Source organism: Staurois parvus, unplaced genomic scaffold (assembly GCF_062004578.1).
Source record: "Staurois parvus isolate SC_StPar_1 unplaced genomic scaffold, SC_StPar_1.0 ptg002269l, whole genome shotgun sequence".
NCBI classification, from domain to species: domain Eukaryota; kingdom Metazoa; phylum Chordata; class Amphibia; order Anura; family Ranidae; genus Staurois; species Staurois parvus.
Window position 1 is genome coordinate 33,848 of NW_028320065.1, and position 13,744 is coordinate 47,591.

General features: G+C 47.3%; 1 long non-coding RNA gene across 1 annotated transcript in view; it reads right to left on the bottom strand.

Annotated features, from left to right (window-relative positions):
- Positions 1–783: 783 nt before the first annotated feature.
- Positions 784–13,744, bottom strand: part of LOC149431420 (uncharacterized) — a 29,340-nt gene continuing 16,379 nt past the window's right edge. Inside the window, exons 2-3 of the long non-coding RNA XR_016309270.1 lie at positions 4,922–5,004; positions 784–2,220 (exon numbers count right to left, since the gene is read on the bottom strand). This is a non-coding gene — a long non-coding RNA (uncharacterized LOC149431420). The remainder of the gene's footprint in view (positions 2,221–4,921; positions 5,005–13,744) is intronic.

A 13,744-nucleotide genomic window follows, 5' to 3' on the forward strand; every position in this document is an offset into this window, starting at 1 on the left:
AGAGCGCAGGATTACTTATATTGCCTTTTTATTTTTATTTTAAAGACATTTAGCATTTGCTAAATGATGTTCCGCATCAGATGACTTCCAATTCAAGGTGCTGGGTTACGTAATGGGGGAACACCATTTTCTGTTCTCATGTAGTGATTACTTTGAAGAATCGTTTGGTGGATAAGGATAGTTCTTTGGACTTTTCCTGGGGCTATACACCTATTTTTATTTATTTTTTATTTTTCTTTTACTCATATTTTTTCACCTATATATTTATGCGCTACTGGATCACTTATGGGTTACGTAATAGGCTGAGCCCACCTACATGTTTTTTTTTACGGCTTTCACATTAGCTTCCCCTCCATTCTTCATTTAGCTTGAATTCCTTCATATCGAAGGGTATTTGATACAGAAGCTGACCATTAATGGTTTTACATATTGCTTAAGTAAATGAAGAGTGGTGGATTACTTATGTTGCCTTTTTTTTTTAAAGACATTTAGCATTTAGCTAAATGATATTCCGCATCAGATGACTTCCAATTCAAGTTGCTGGGTTACGTAATGGGCTAAGCCCACCTACTGTATGTGGGTTTTTTGTGCGACTTTCACATTGGCTTCCCCTCCGTATTCTTCATTTTCTTCTTCATTGGCATCTCTCCTGGAAGAAGACACAGTTATTGGTAAATAAAACAACACGAAAACTGTATTTCACCGGGACCAACAATGGATATTCTTAGGCCACGTGGACTACTATTCCATGTCTACATGTTAAAGGAATACTGCACATCGGGATGCCACAAACTTGAATCCTTTATTGAATAGCCAGCAGGAGCATTCAGATGTTTTTTTTTTTCTCATCGTCTCGTCTTTCTCAGCAGCCATAGCTGGCCATAATTGCCAGTAGAATTTAATTCATATAGAAATTCTGAAAATTAATTTGCTAGAAGATCTGATCTTGCTATCATTGTGTCAGCTAACTTTGTTCAAAAATGTGAATAGATAGAGGGTTCAAACAAATGCTTAAATGTGCTTTTCCATATGACAAAAAGTCCAATCCTACTTTACAAGAGTTGAAACAATAAAAGGAAATGTTTTACAGTATGTGCTAGATAAGGGGTCTCCAAACTTTCTAAACAATGGGCCAGCTTATGGTCCTTCAGACTTTACAAGGGACGGACTGTGGCTAGCAGCAGTAGAAAAGGTCCTGACGTCATTGGAAAAAAAATCATGTACCATTGTTTGGTTTCAGTGGGAGGAATTGTGCCCCATCATTGATGTCATTGGACCCTATCATTTGTGTCACTGGGAGGAATTGTGCCCCTTCGTTGATGTCATTGGACCCTATCATTTGTGTCACTGGGAGGAATTGTGCCTCATCGTTGATGTCATTGGACCCTATCATTTGTGCCACTGGGAGAAATTGTGCCCCATCGTTGATGTCATTGGACCCTATCATTTGTGTCACTGGGAGGAATTGTGTCCCTTCATTGATGTCATTGGACCCTATCATTTGTGTCACTGGGAGGAATTGTGCCCCATCATTGATGTTATTGGACCCTATCATTTGTGTCACTGGGAGGAATTGTGTCCCTTCATTGATGTCATTGGACCCTATCATTTGTGTATTTTCAAAGACATATTTGAAAAGGTATTTTTAAAAATATTTTTTCATATCTTTTTTAACATATATAAAAAGCACATTTCAACATACAGTATACATATATTGAAATATATTTTTGAAATATATTGAATACGGCCAAAATTGTAGCATTTCAAACATGTCAATATATTTGGGAAGAATATTTTAAAAATATATTTCAAATATATTTTTCTTCCATATGGGGCAATACATACAGGGGGCTGATTATGGACTTCTGCCATGGCGCTTCTCCTTAATGGTCTAAAAAAGTTCAGCACAATAAAACAAACATAAAAAATAGTGACAATCCATCATGATCAAATAAACGTCCACATTAAAGTCTGTGAAAATAGGTAAATGTCGATCAAAGCGAAGTAAAAGTGACGACTCACTCTTCCAAAAAGTATGAAGATACGGTAACACTCCAAAGTGCTTCTGGTAACCACAGGTGAGTATAAACCCTTACCGGAGAAGCTGGGCCTTCAACTTAATAAAAAGCCAAAAATGCCTACAGGGTTCGATCCCACAGCATAGCAGCATTCAAATCCTCTGGTTCCTCAGAAACATTCCATTCTCCACCAAACGGCGTCCTGTAAAATATGAAGGCAAATAGTGTAGTTTGTTATAAAAGTACGTTTGTTGTAATTAAAGAATTGCACTTACAATATATATGCATCAGGAAGAAATTAAGCCATCATGGAATTGCAGCAAAAACTCAACTGATCTCAGCGTGGTGACATTGTGTGGTGACATCACGTGGAGCCTATATCTTCATTCTTGTTGAAAAAGTGGCCCCTCCCTTTTTTCTTCACTTTGATGGACATTCACTTATTTTCATGGACTTTAACCGCTTCCCCTCCTCCCCATAGCAGAAATACTGCTACAGTGCAGCAGGGGTGGTATATGTGATTTTGCATGTACTGGTAGGTGGCGCGCATGAGCCGTGCGCCCTACCCGTGCCACCTGTCGATCACCAGGTCTCGGCCGGTGATTCCCCGCCGGCAGCCGGCAATCACCGTGTATCACAGATGGGGGAGAGACCTGTATGTAAACAATACAGATCTCTCCCCTGTCAGCTCCTGCACACTGCTTTGTATGGCCCAGATGTTAACCCCTTCCTGCCCAGTGTCATTAGTACAGTGTCAGTGCTTTTTATTAGCACTGATCACTGTATTGGTGTCACTGGGGATGTCAATGACACCAAGGCAGTTCCCCCCCAATGTCAGAATGTCCGCCGCAGTCCCACTATAAGTCACTGATTGCCGCCATTACTAGTATAAAAAATACAAAAATGCCATTATCTATACCGCCATTTGTAGATGCTATAACTTTCACGTAAACCAATTAATTTACACACATTGGGATTTATTATAGCAAAGACATGGAGCAGAATACATTTTTGCATAAACTTAATAAAATGTAATAATAATTATTTTTTTTAATAAATATTTTTTTTACGAATAATTTAATAAAACAGCACACAGTTACCTCTTTGATCGCCCCACATGTTAACCCCTTCTTGCCCAGTATCATTAGTACAGTGTCAGTGCTTTGTATTTCTAGGATTGGAAACTGTCAGGTTATTATTGCTGTTACAGTTAAAAAGATTCCTGTCCCAGTAATATAAATGTGTTTTTAAAATGAAAGTCATCAATGGGATGGATTGTAACCTCTACTTGAGCTGTGCAAATGCCAACACTAAATAAAATAAATTGGTAGGGAAAAAACAGGGCGGCACAGTGGCTAAATGGTTAGCACAGATCAAATCCCAACCTTGGCACCACCTGCCTAGAGTTTGCATATTCTCCCGGTGCCTGTGTGGTTAGCACTTCCATCTAGCAGTACTAGGAGTTGTTGGTTCAAATCCCAACTACAGCACCACCTCCCTGGAATTTGCATTTTCTCCCTGTGCCTGCATGGTTAGCACTTCCATCTAGCAGTACGGGGGGAGTCGTTGGTTCAAATCCCAACTACAGCACCACCTGCCTGGAGTTTGCATGTTCTCCCTGTGCCTGCATGGTTAGCACTTCCACCTGGGGGTCGTTGGTTCAAATCCCAACTATGGCACCACCTGCTTGGAGCTTGCATGTTCTCCCTGTGCCTGCATGGTTAGCACTTCCACCTGGGGGTTGTCAGTTCAAATCCCAACCACAGCACCAACTGCCTGGAGTTTGCATGTTCTCCTTGTGCCTGCATGGTTAGCACTTCCACCTGGCAGTACTAGGGTCATCAGTTCAAATCCAACCATGGCACCACCTGCCTAGAGTCTGCAAGTGACATAGTTAGTCTGGCTGAAAAGTTATAATCCTACACCCACAGTTGATCCAGAGGAAGGCAAAAACCCAGCAAAGCATGAACCAATTAGCTCCGGCAGGGAAAAAAAATCCTTCCTGATCCCCCGAGAGGCAATCGGATATTCCCTGGATCACCTTTATCTATAAATGTTAGCATCTAGTTATATTCTGTGTATCCAAGAAAGAATACAGAACTTTTTTGAAGCAATCCACTGAGCTGGCCAGAACCAACTCTTCAGGGAGTCTATGTTCTCCCTATGCCTGTGTGGTTAGCACTTCCACCTGGAAGTACTAGGGTCATCAGTTCAAATCCCAACAATGGCACCACCTGCCTGGAGTTTGCATGTTCTCCCTGTGCCTGCTTGGTTAGCAGTCCCACCTGGCAGTACTGGGGTCGTTGGTTCAAATCCCAACCACAGCACCACCTGCCTGTAGTATGCTTGTTCTTCCTGTGCCTGAGTGCTTAGCACTTCCACCTGCCAGTACTAGGTTCATTGGTTCGAATCCCAATCATGGCACCACCTGCCTGGAGTTTGCATGCTCTCCCTGTGCCTGCATGGGTTTTCCTCCAGGTACTCTGGTTTCCTAAGACATGCTCCAAAGACATGCTGGTAGGTTAATTGGCTGCGGTCTAAATTGGCCCTAGTATGTGTATGTATGAATGTGAGTTAGGGACCTTAGATTGTACACCCCTTGAGGGTTAGGGACTGATGTGAATGTACAATATATATGTGTAAAGCACTGCATAAATTGATGGCGCTATATAAGTACCTGTAATAAATAAAACCCTTCCTAATTAAAAGGTAAGTTCACATAAAAAAAAATAAAATAAATGCATTTAATAAATTGATAGTGCTATATAATAAGTATGTTATAATTTATTATTTATAAATAAATAAAACGACACATCAATGTATTTCTTCTATATGTTTCTCTGTTTTTCCATAGTTAGCTTTAAAAGTCTAAAATATTATATAAAGGTCTTCTACATACTTACTCTTGATGACAGAGAGATATGGAGACGATCCCAAGAAAGAAAAGGAATAACAGGAATTTCTTCAAGGTGAACATCTTTGGACTCTGTGGTCCATTTGGATTCATGGAAAGAAGAAGAAGACAAAATGGAAATTATGGAAAAAAGAGAGGGATCGGTGCAGCGCTAGAATTTATGAAAACATAAAATAAGTACTCGATTTATATGTCCTAAGCGTATAAGCAAAGGCAGAAAAAGAGAAGGAAAAAAATAAAATAAAATAAAAATGCAATATGCTATTAAGTTAATAATGGCAAAGCACACAATAGTCCAATTCCCATGTAAATTGCTGTAAGGGATGTGTTGCGGTTCAGAGGTAGAGGTCCTTAAAACAAATAGATTGCGCACTCACCAGAAGTGCGTATAAAATACGCATGTAGAGAGATATAAATCTTCAAAAACATCTCGGTCAATAGGGTTCTGGTCAGGTCGCACTCTACATCATCATCCGTCTCACCGTAATCATCAATTACCAGGGTTCAGTATGGGCGTCAAGAATTCCCCTTGGTCCAACCAGGCACTGTGGAAGGTGGTGCTCTCAAAGAGAGCCCAATAAGGGACGCCACATAGTGTAATGTTGTATGAACAGGTTTATTCTCAAAATAAGATAGAATAAAGGATGCTACTGACCATAAATAAGTTGGCCACATGTAGTGGCTAGATGTCCATGTGCTGTAGCCCCCCTGACGCGTTTTGTGCGATGCACGTTCTCAAAGGGTGCAGGGCTTACAGCAGGACATCTGCCTACAACTATTTATGCAGAGAAATGGCAATCGCGCTAGTCGCGGCCGCCATTTTGCCGGCGTCTTGCGCATGCGCAGTGTATCGGCGCCATTTTGCTGTGGATCACTAAAGTTAATACATATGTTTCCTCTAGTGTCCACTGAATACATATAAAGCGGCGCCATGTTATAGGCAGGAAACGAATCTCTATTGCCATGATCCTGATACACAAACCACAGGATCATGGCTATACCAATTTAGAAGTAATCGCTATTATTGATTATTTAGACTATTTAGACACTCCTCACACTGGTATGTTGACTTCAGTGGAGGAGGTCTATATTATATTAAAAAATTGCAAATTATGGTAATATATTTGCAATGTATATATGCATATATAAATGCATATAGCAAAACGTTCATTATGCAAATAATAAGAGCGGTCATTCTGTATTCAAATTCTCAATTCTAATATAAATATAGGTATTAATTAATAATAGCAGTGATATTAATATATATATATTTTATTTTAAAATAAACTATAAATTATGAATGGTACGTATGCGATATCAATATGCGATGGCCATTTCCACTGCAAAAAATAGAAGTATATAATATGAATTTAAAAACTAATATATTTATTAAAAATAAGTTAAAAATAGGTCAGTAGGATATATCAAAATACAATCAATGTCATATAGTCAGAAGGCACCCAAAAACACATAAATTCAGTATACATCAACACTGATTAAAATTACTCATGTATAAAGGAATCTAATAAGTAGAATACAATCAAATGCAATAAAATAACACAAGATAAACCACCTAAAGGCATATAAAATTAAAATGAATTCGCAATGACAAACTATAGTAGTATTCATTATGGAGACAATATCAATCCACATAAAATCCATACAATTCATGAAAGCCACTCGTTCAGCGGCGACGAAAAAATATTTAACTATGCAAGATCATTTATCTAAAAGATGTGAAATAATTAAATAAATAGATAAAAATCCCAAACTTATAAAAAGAGGGGGGGGGGGGGAATTATAAAATGTAGAATCACTAGTAATATAAACGCACATTAGCTATCATCAATGAAGCAATTCAGATCGAATTCAATATTGTGGCCTTTAGGGTACAAAGATCCAAGTTCATATATCCACTTGGATTCCATTTGTGAAATCGCTTTTTTTTTATTTTGTCCTCTCCAATGTGCGTTTATAATTAGAGATGAGCAAAGTATTCAAAAATTCGATTCGACTGATTCGGCGAATTCGTGGAAAAATTTTGATTCGAGTCGAATATATTCACTGTGAATTTAACTTATAAAAGGGTGTTTCTAGGCTTCAGAGAGCCTTTATATTAGTGCAGAACACTGTACCTTTAATTTAAATGCCCTTGGAGTCTGCTGGGGAAGAGAAATAATACTGACAGTCAGTATGACATGCAGATGAGTGCCGTCGATCTTAGAATCACCGCACACTTCACTCATTTGGGCAGTCACGGGGCCAAAACCAGAGTGTGGAGCCACAGTGTGGCGGTGGAGGCAGCAGCAATGGGAGGCCATACAGCACCCTATGACAAAAATGGAAACCACCAGCAGTGTGAGGAGTCCTGAAAGTGGCACATGGCAGAGTGTGGCGATGGAGACAGCAGCAATGGGAGGCCTACAGGGACCCATGAGAGACTCTGGACCTGGCAGCAGCATGAGGAGGCGGTATAGGGGCCCATGGCAGATTAGGGGCCTGGCAGCAGCTATGGGAGGCCCGTAATCTGCCAGCACCCTATGTCAAAAAATTGAACACACCAGCAGTGTGTGAGGAGACCTGAAAGTGGCACATGGCAGAGTGTGGCGATGGAGACAGCAGCAATGGGAGGCTGTACAGGGACCCATGACAGACTCTGGACTTGGCAGCAGCATGAGGAGGCGGTATAGGGGCCCATGGCAGATTAGGGGCCTGGCAGCAGCTATGGGAGGCCCGTAATCTGCCAGCACCCTATGTCAAAAAATTGAACACACCAGCAGTGTGAGGAGACCTGAAAGTGGCACATGGCATGAGACACTGTGGACCTGGCAGCAGCATGAGGAGGCGGTATAGGGGCCCATGGCAGATTAGGGTCCTGGCAGCAGCTATGGGAGGCCCGTAATCTGCCAGCACCCTATGTCAAAAAATTGAACACACCAGCAGTGTGTGAGGAGACCTGAAAGTGGCACATGGCAGAGTGTGGCGATGGAGACAGCAGCAATGGGAGGCCGTACAGGGACCCATGAAAGACTCTGGACTTGGCAGCAGCATGAGGAGGCGGTATAGGGGCCCATGGCAGATTAGGGGCCTGGCAGCAGCTATGGGAGGCCCGTAATCTGCCAGCACCCTATGTCAAAAAATTGAACACACCAGCAGTGTGAGGAGACCTGAAAGTGGCACATGGCATGAGACACTGTGGACCTGGCAGCAGCATGAGGAGGCGGTATAGGGGCTCATGGCAGATTAGGGGCCTGGCAGCAGCTATGGGAGGCCCGTAATCTGCCAGCACCCTATGTCAAAAAATTGAACACACCAGCAGTGTGAGGAGACCTGAAAGTGGCACATGGAAGAGTGTGGCGATGGAGACAGCAGCAATGGGAGGCCGTACAGGGACCCATGACAGACTCTGGACTTGGCAGCAGCATGAGGAGGCGGTATAGGGGCCCATGGCAGATTAGGGGCCTGGCAGCAGCTATGGGAGGCCCGTAATCTGCCAGCACCCTATGTCAAAAAATTGAACACACCAGCAGTGTGAGGAGACCTGAAAGTGGCACATGGAAGAGTGTGGCGATGGAGACAGCAGCAATGGGAGGCCGTACAGGGACCCATGACAGACTCTGGACTTGGCAGCAGCATGAGGAGGCGGTATATAGGGGACCATGGCAGATTAGGGGCCTGGCAGCAGCTATGGAAGGCCCGTAATCTGCCAGCACCCTATGTCAAAAAATTGAACACACCAGCAGTGTGTGAGGAGACCTGAAAGTGGCACATGGCAGAGTGTGGCGATGGAGACAGCAGCAATGGGAGGCCGTACAGGGACCCATGACAGACTCTGGACTTGGCAGCAGCATGAGGAAGCGGTATAGGGGCCCATGGCAGATTAGGGGCCTGGAAGCAGCTATGGGAGGCCCGTAATCTGCCAGCACCCTATGTCAAAAAATTTAACACACCAGCAGTGTGTGAGGAGACCTGAAAGTGGCACATGGCAGAGTGTGGCGATGGAGACAGCAGCAATGGGAGGCCGTACAGGGACCCATGACAGACTCTGGACTTGGCAGCAGCATGAGGAGGCGGTATAGGGGCCCATGGCAGATTAGGGGCCTGGCAGCAGCTATGGGAGGCCCGTAATCTGCCAGCACCCTATGTCAAAAAATTGAACACACCAGCAGTGTGAGGAGACCTGAAAGTGGCACATGGCATGAGACACTGTGGACCTGGCAGCAGCATGAGGAGGCGGTATAGGGGCCCATGGCAGATTAGGGGCCTGGTAGCAGCTATGGGAGGCCCGTAATCTGCCAGCACCCTATGTCAAAAAATTGAACACACCAGCAGTGTGAGGAGACCTGAAAGTGGCACATGGCAGAGTGTGGCGATGGAGACAGCAGCAATGGGAGGCCGTACAGGGACCCATGACAGACTCTGGACTTGGCAGCAGCATGAGGAGGCGGTATAGGGGCCCATGGCATATTAGGGGCCTGGCAGCAGCTATGGGAGGCCCGTAATCTGCCAGCACCCTATGTCAAAAAATTGAACACACCAGCAGTGTGAGGAGACCTGAAAGTGGCACATGGCATGAGACACTGTGGACCTGGCAGCAGCATGAGGAGGCGGTATAGGGGCCCATGGCAGATTAGGGGCCTGGCAGCAGCTATGGGAGGCCCGTAATCTGCCAGCACCCTATGTCAAAAAATTGAACACACCAGCAGTGTGAGGAGACCTGAAAGTGGCACATGGAAGAGTGTGGCGATGGAGACAGCAGCAATGGGAGGCCGTACAGGGACCCATGACAGACTCTGGACTTGGCAGCAGCATGAGGAGGCGGTATATAGGGGCCCTTGGCAGATTAGGGGCCTGGCAGCAGCTATGGGAGGCCCGTAATCTGCCAGCACCCTATGTCAAAAAATTGAACACACCAGCAGTGTGAGGAGACCTGAAAGTGGCACATGGCATGAGACACTGTGGACCTGGCAGCAGCATGAGGAGGCGGTACAGGGGCCCATGGCAGATTAGGGGCCTGGCAGCAGCTATGGGAGGTCCGTAATCTGCCAGCACCCTATGTCAAAAAATTGAACACACCAGCAGTGTGAGGAGACCTGAAAGTGGCACATGGAAGAGTGTGGCGATGGAGACAGCAGCAATGGGAGGCCGTACAGGGACCCATGACAGACTCTGGACTTGGCAGCAGCATGAGGAGGCGGTATAGGGGCCCATGGCAGATTAGGGGCCTGGCAGCAGCTATGGGAGGCCCGTAATCTGCCAGCACCCTATGTCAAAAAATTGAACACACCAGCAGTGTGAGGAGACCTGAAAGTTGCACATGGAAGAGTGTGGCGATGGAGACAGCAGCAATGGGAGGCCGTACAGGGACCCATGACAGACTCTGGACTTGGCAGCAGCATGAGGAGGCGGTATATAGGGGACCATGGCAGATTAGGGGCCTGGCAGCAGCTATGGGAGGCCCGTAATCTGCCAGCACCCTATGTCAAAAAATTGAACACACCAGCAGTGTGAGGAGACCTGAAAGTGCCACATGGAAGAGTGTGGCGATGGAGACAGCAGCAATGGGAGGCCGTACAGGGACCCATGACAGACTCTGGACTTGGCAGCAGCATGAGGAGGCGGTATATAGGGGACCATGGCAGATTAGGGGCCTGGCAGCAGCTATGGAAGGCCCGTAATCTGCCAGCACCCTATGTCAAAAAATTGAACACACCAGCAGTGTGTGAGGAGACCTGAAAGTGGCACATGGCAGAGTGTGGCGATGGAGACAGCAGCAATGGGAGGCCGTACAGGGACCCATGACAGACTCTGGACTTGGCAGCAGCATGAGGAAGCGGTATAGGGGCCCATGGCAGATTAGGGGCCTGGAAGCAGCTATGGGAGGCCCGTAATCTGCCAGCACCCTATGTCAAAAAATTGAACACACCAGCAGTGTGTGAGGAGACCTGAAAGTGGCACATGGCAGAGTGTGGCGATGGAGACAGCAGCAATGGGAGGCCGTACAGGGACCCATGACAGACTCTGGACTTGGCAGCAGCATGAGGAGGCGGTATAGGGGCCCATGGCAGATTAGGGGCCTGGCAGCAGCTATGGGAGGCCCGTAATCTGCCAGCACCCTATGTCAAAAAATTGAACACACCAGCAGTGTGAGGAGACCTGAAAGTGGCACATGGCATGAGACACTGTGGACCTGGCAGCAGCATGAGGAGGCGGTATAGGGGCCCATGGCAGATTAGGGGCCTGGCAGCAGCTATGGGAGGCCCGTAATCTGCCAGCACCCTATGTCAAAAAATTGAACACACCAGCAGTGTGTGAGGAGACCTGAAAGTGGCACATGGCAGAGTGTGGCGATGGAGACAGCAGCAATGGGAGGCCGTACAGGGACCCATGACAGAATCTGGACTTGGCAGCAGCATGAGGAGGCGGTATAGGGGCCTATGGCAGATTAGGGGCCTGGCAGCAGCTATGGGAGGCCCGTAATCTGCCAGCACCCTATGTCAAAAAATTGAACACACCAGCAGTGTGAGGAGACCTGAAAGTGGCACATGGAAGAGTGTGGCGATGGAGACAGCAGCAATGGGAGGCCGTACAGGGACCCATGACAGACTCTGGACTTGGCAGCAGCATGAGGAGGCGGTATAGGGGCCCATGGCAGATTAGGGGCCTGGCAGCAGCTATGGGAGGCCCGTAATCTGCCAGCACCCTATGTCAAAAAATTGAACACACCAGCAGTGTGAGGAGACCTGAAAGTGGCACATGGCATGAGACACTGTGGACCTGGCAGCAGCATGAGGAGGCGGTACAGGGGCCCATGGCAGATTAGGGGCCTGGCAGCAGCTATGGGAGGCCCGTAATCTGCCAGCACCCTATGTCAAAAAATTGAACACACCAGCAGTGTGAGGAGACCTGAAAGTGGCACATGGAAGAGTGTGGCGATGGAGACAGCAGCAATGGGAGGCCGTACAGGGACCCATGACAGACTCTGGACTTGGCAGCAGCATGAGGAGGCGGTATAGGGGCCCATGGCAGATTAGGGGCCTGGCAGCAGCTATGGGAGGCCCGTAATCTGCCAGCACCCTATGTCAAAAAATTTAACACACCAGCAGTGTGTGAGGAGATCTGAAAGTGGCACATGGCAGAGTGTGGCGATGGAGACAGCAGCAATGGGAGGCCGTACAGGGACCCATGACAGACTCTGGACTTGGCAGCAGCATGAGGAGGCGGTATAGGGGCCCATGGCAGATTAGGGGCCTGGCAGCAGCTATGGGAGGCCCGTAATCTGCCAGCACCCTATGTCAAAAAATTGAACACACCAGCAGTGTGAGGAGACCTGAAAGTGGCACATGGCAGAGTGTGGCGATGGAGACAGCAGCAATGGGAGGCCGTACAGGGACCCATGACAGACTCTGGACTTGGCAGCAGCATGAGGAGGCGGTATAGGGGCCCATGGCAGATTAGGGGCCTGGCAGCAGCTATGGGAGGCCCGTAATCTGCCAGCACCCTATGTCAAAAAATTGAACACACCAGCAGTGTGAGGAGACCTGAAAGTGGGACATGGAAGAGTGTGGCGATGGAGACAGCAGCAATGGGAGGCCGTACAGGGACCCATGACAGACTCTGGACTTGGCAGCAGCATGAGGAGGCGGTATAGGGGCCCATGGCAGATTAGGGGCCTGGCAGCAGCTATGGGAGGCCCGTAATCTGCCAGCACCCTATGTCAAAAAATTGAACACACCAGCAGTGTGAGGAGACCTGAAAGTGGCACATGGCATGAGACACTGTGGACCTGGCAGCAGCATGAGGAGGCGGTACAGGGGCCCATGGCAGATTAGGGGCCTGGCAGCAGCTATGGGAGGCCCGTAATCTGCCAGCACCCTATGTCAAAAAATTGAACACACCAGCAGTGTGTGAGGAGACCTGAAAGTGGCACATGGCAGAGTGTGGCGATGGAGACAGCAGCAATGGGAGGCCGTACAGGGACCCATGACAGACTCTGGACTTGGCAGCAGCATGAGGAGGCGGTATAGGGGCCCATGGCAGATTAGGGGCCTGGCAGCAGCTATGGGAGGCCCGTAATCTGCCAGCACCCTATGTCAAAAAATTGAACATACCAGCAGTGTGAGGAGACCTGAAAGTGGCACATGGCAGAGTGTGGCGATGGAGAGAGCAGCAATGGGAGGCCGTACAGGGACCCATGACAGACTCCGGACTTGGCAGCAGCATGAGAAGGCAGTATAGGGGCCCATGGCAGATTAGGGGCCTGGCAGCAGCTATGGGAGGCCCGTAATCTGCCAGCACCCTATGTCAAAAAATTGAACACACCAGCAGTGTGTGAGGAGACCTGAAAGTGGCACATGGCAGAGTGTGGCGATGGAGACAGCAGCAATGGGAGGCCGTACAGGGACCCATGACAGACTCTGGACTTGGCAGCAGCATGAGGAGGCGGTATAGGGGCCCATGGCAGATTAGGGGCCTGGCAGCAGCTATGGGAGGCCCGTAATCTGCCAGCACCCTATGTCAAAAAATTGAACACACCAGCAGTGTGAGGAGACCTGAAAGTGGCACATGGAAGAGTGTGGTGATGGAGACAGCAGCAATGGGAGGCCGTACAGGGACCCATGACAGACTCTGGACTTGGCAGCAGCATGAGGAGGCGGTATAGGGGCCCATGGCAGATTAGGGGCCTGGCAGCAGCTATGGGAGGCCCGTAATCTGCCAGCACCCTATGTCAAAAAATTGAACACACCAGCAGTGTGAGGAGACCTGAAAGTGGCACATGGCATGAGACACTGTGGACCTGGCAGCAGCATGA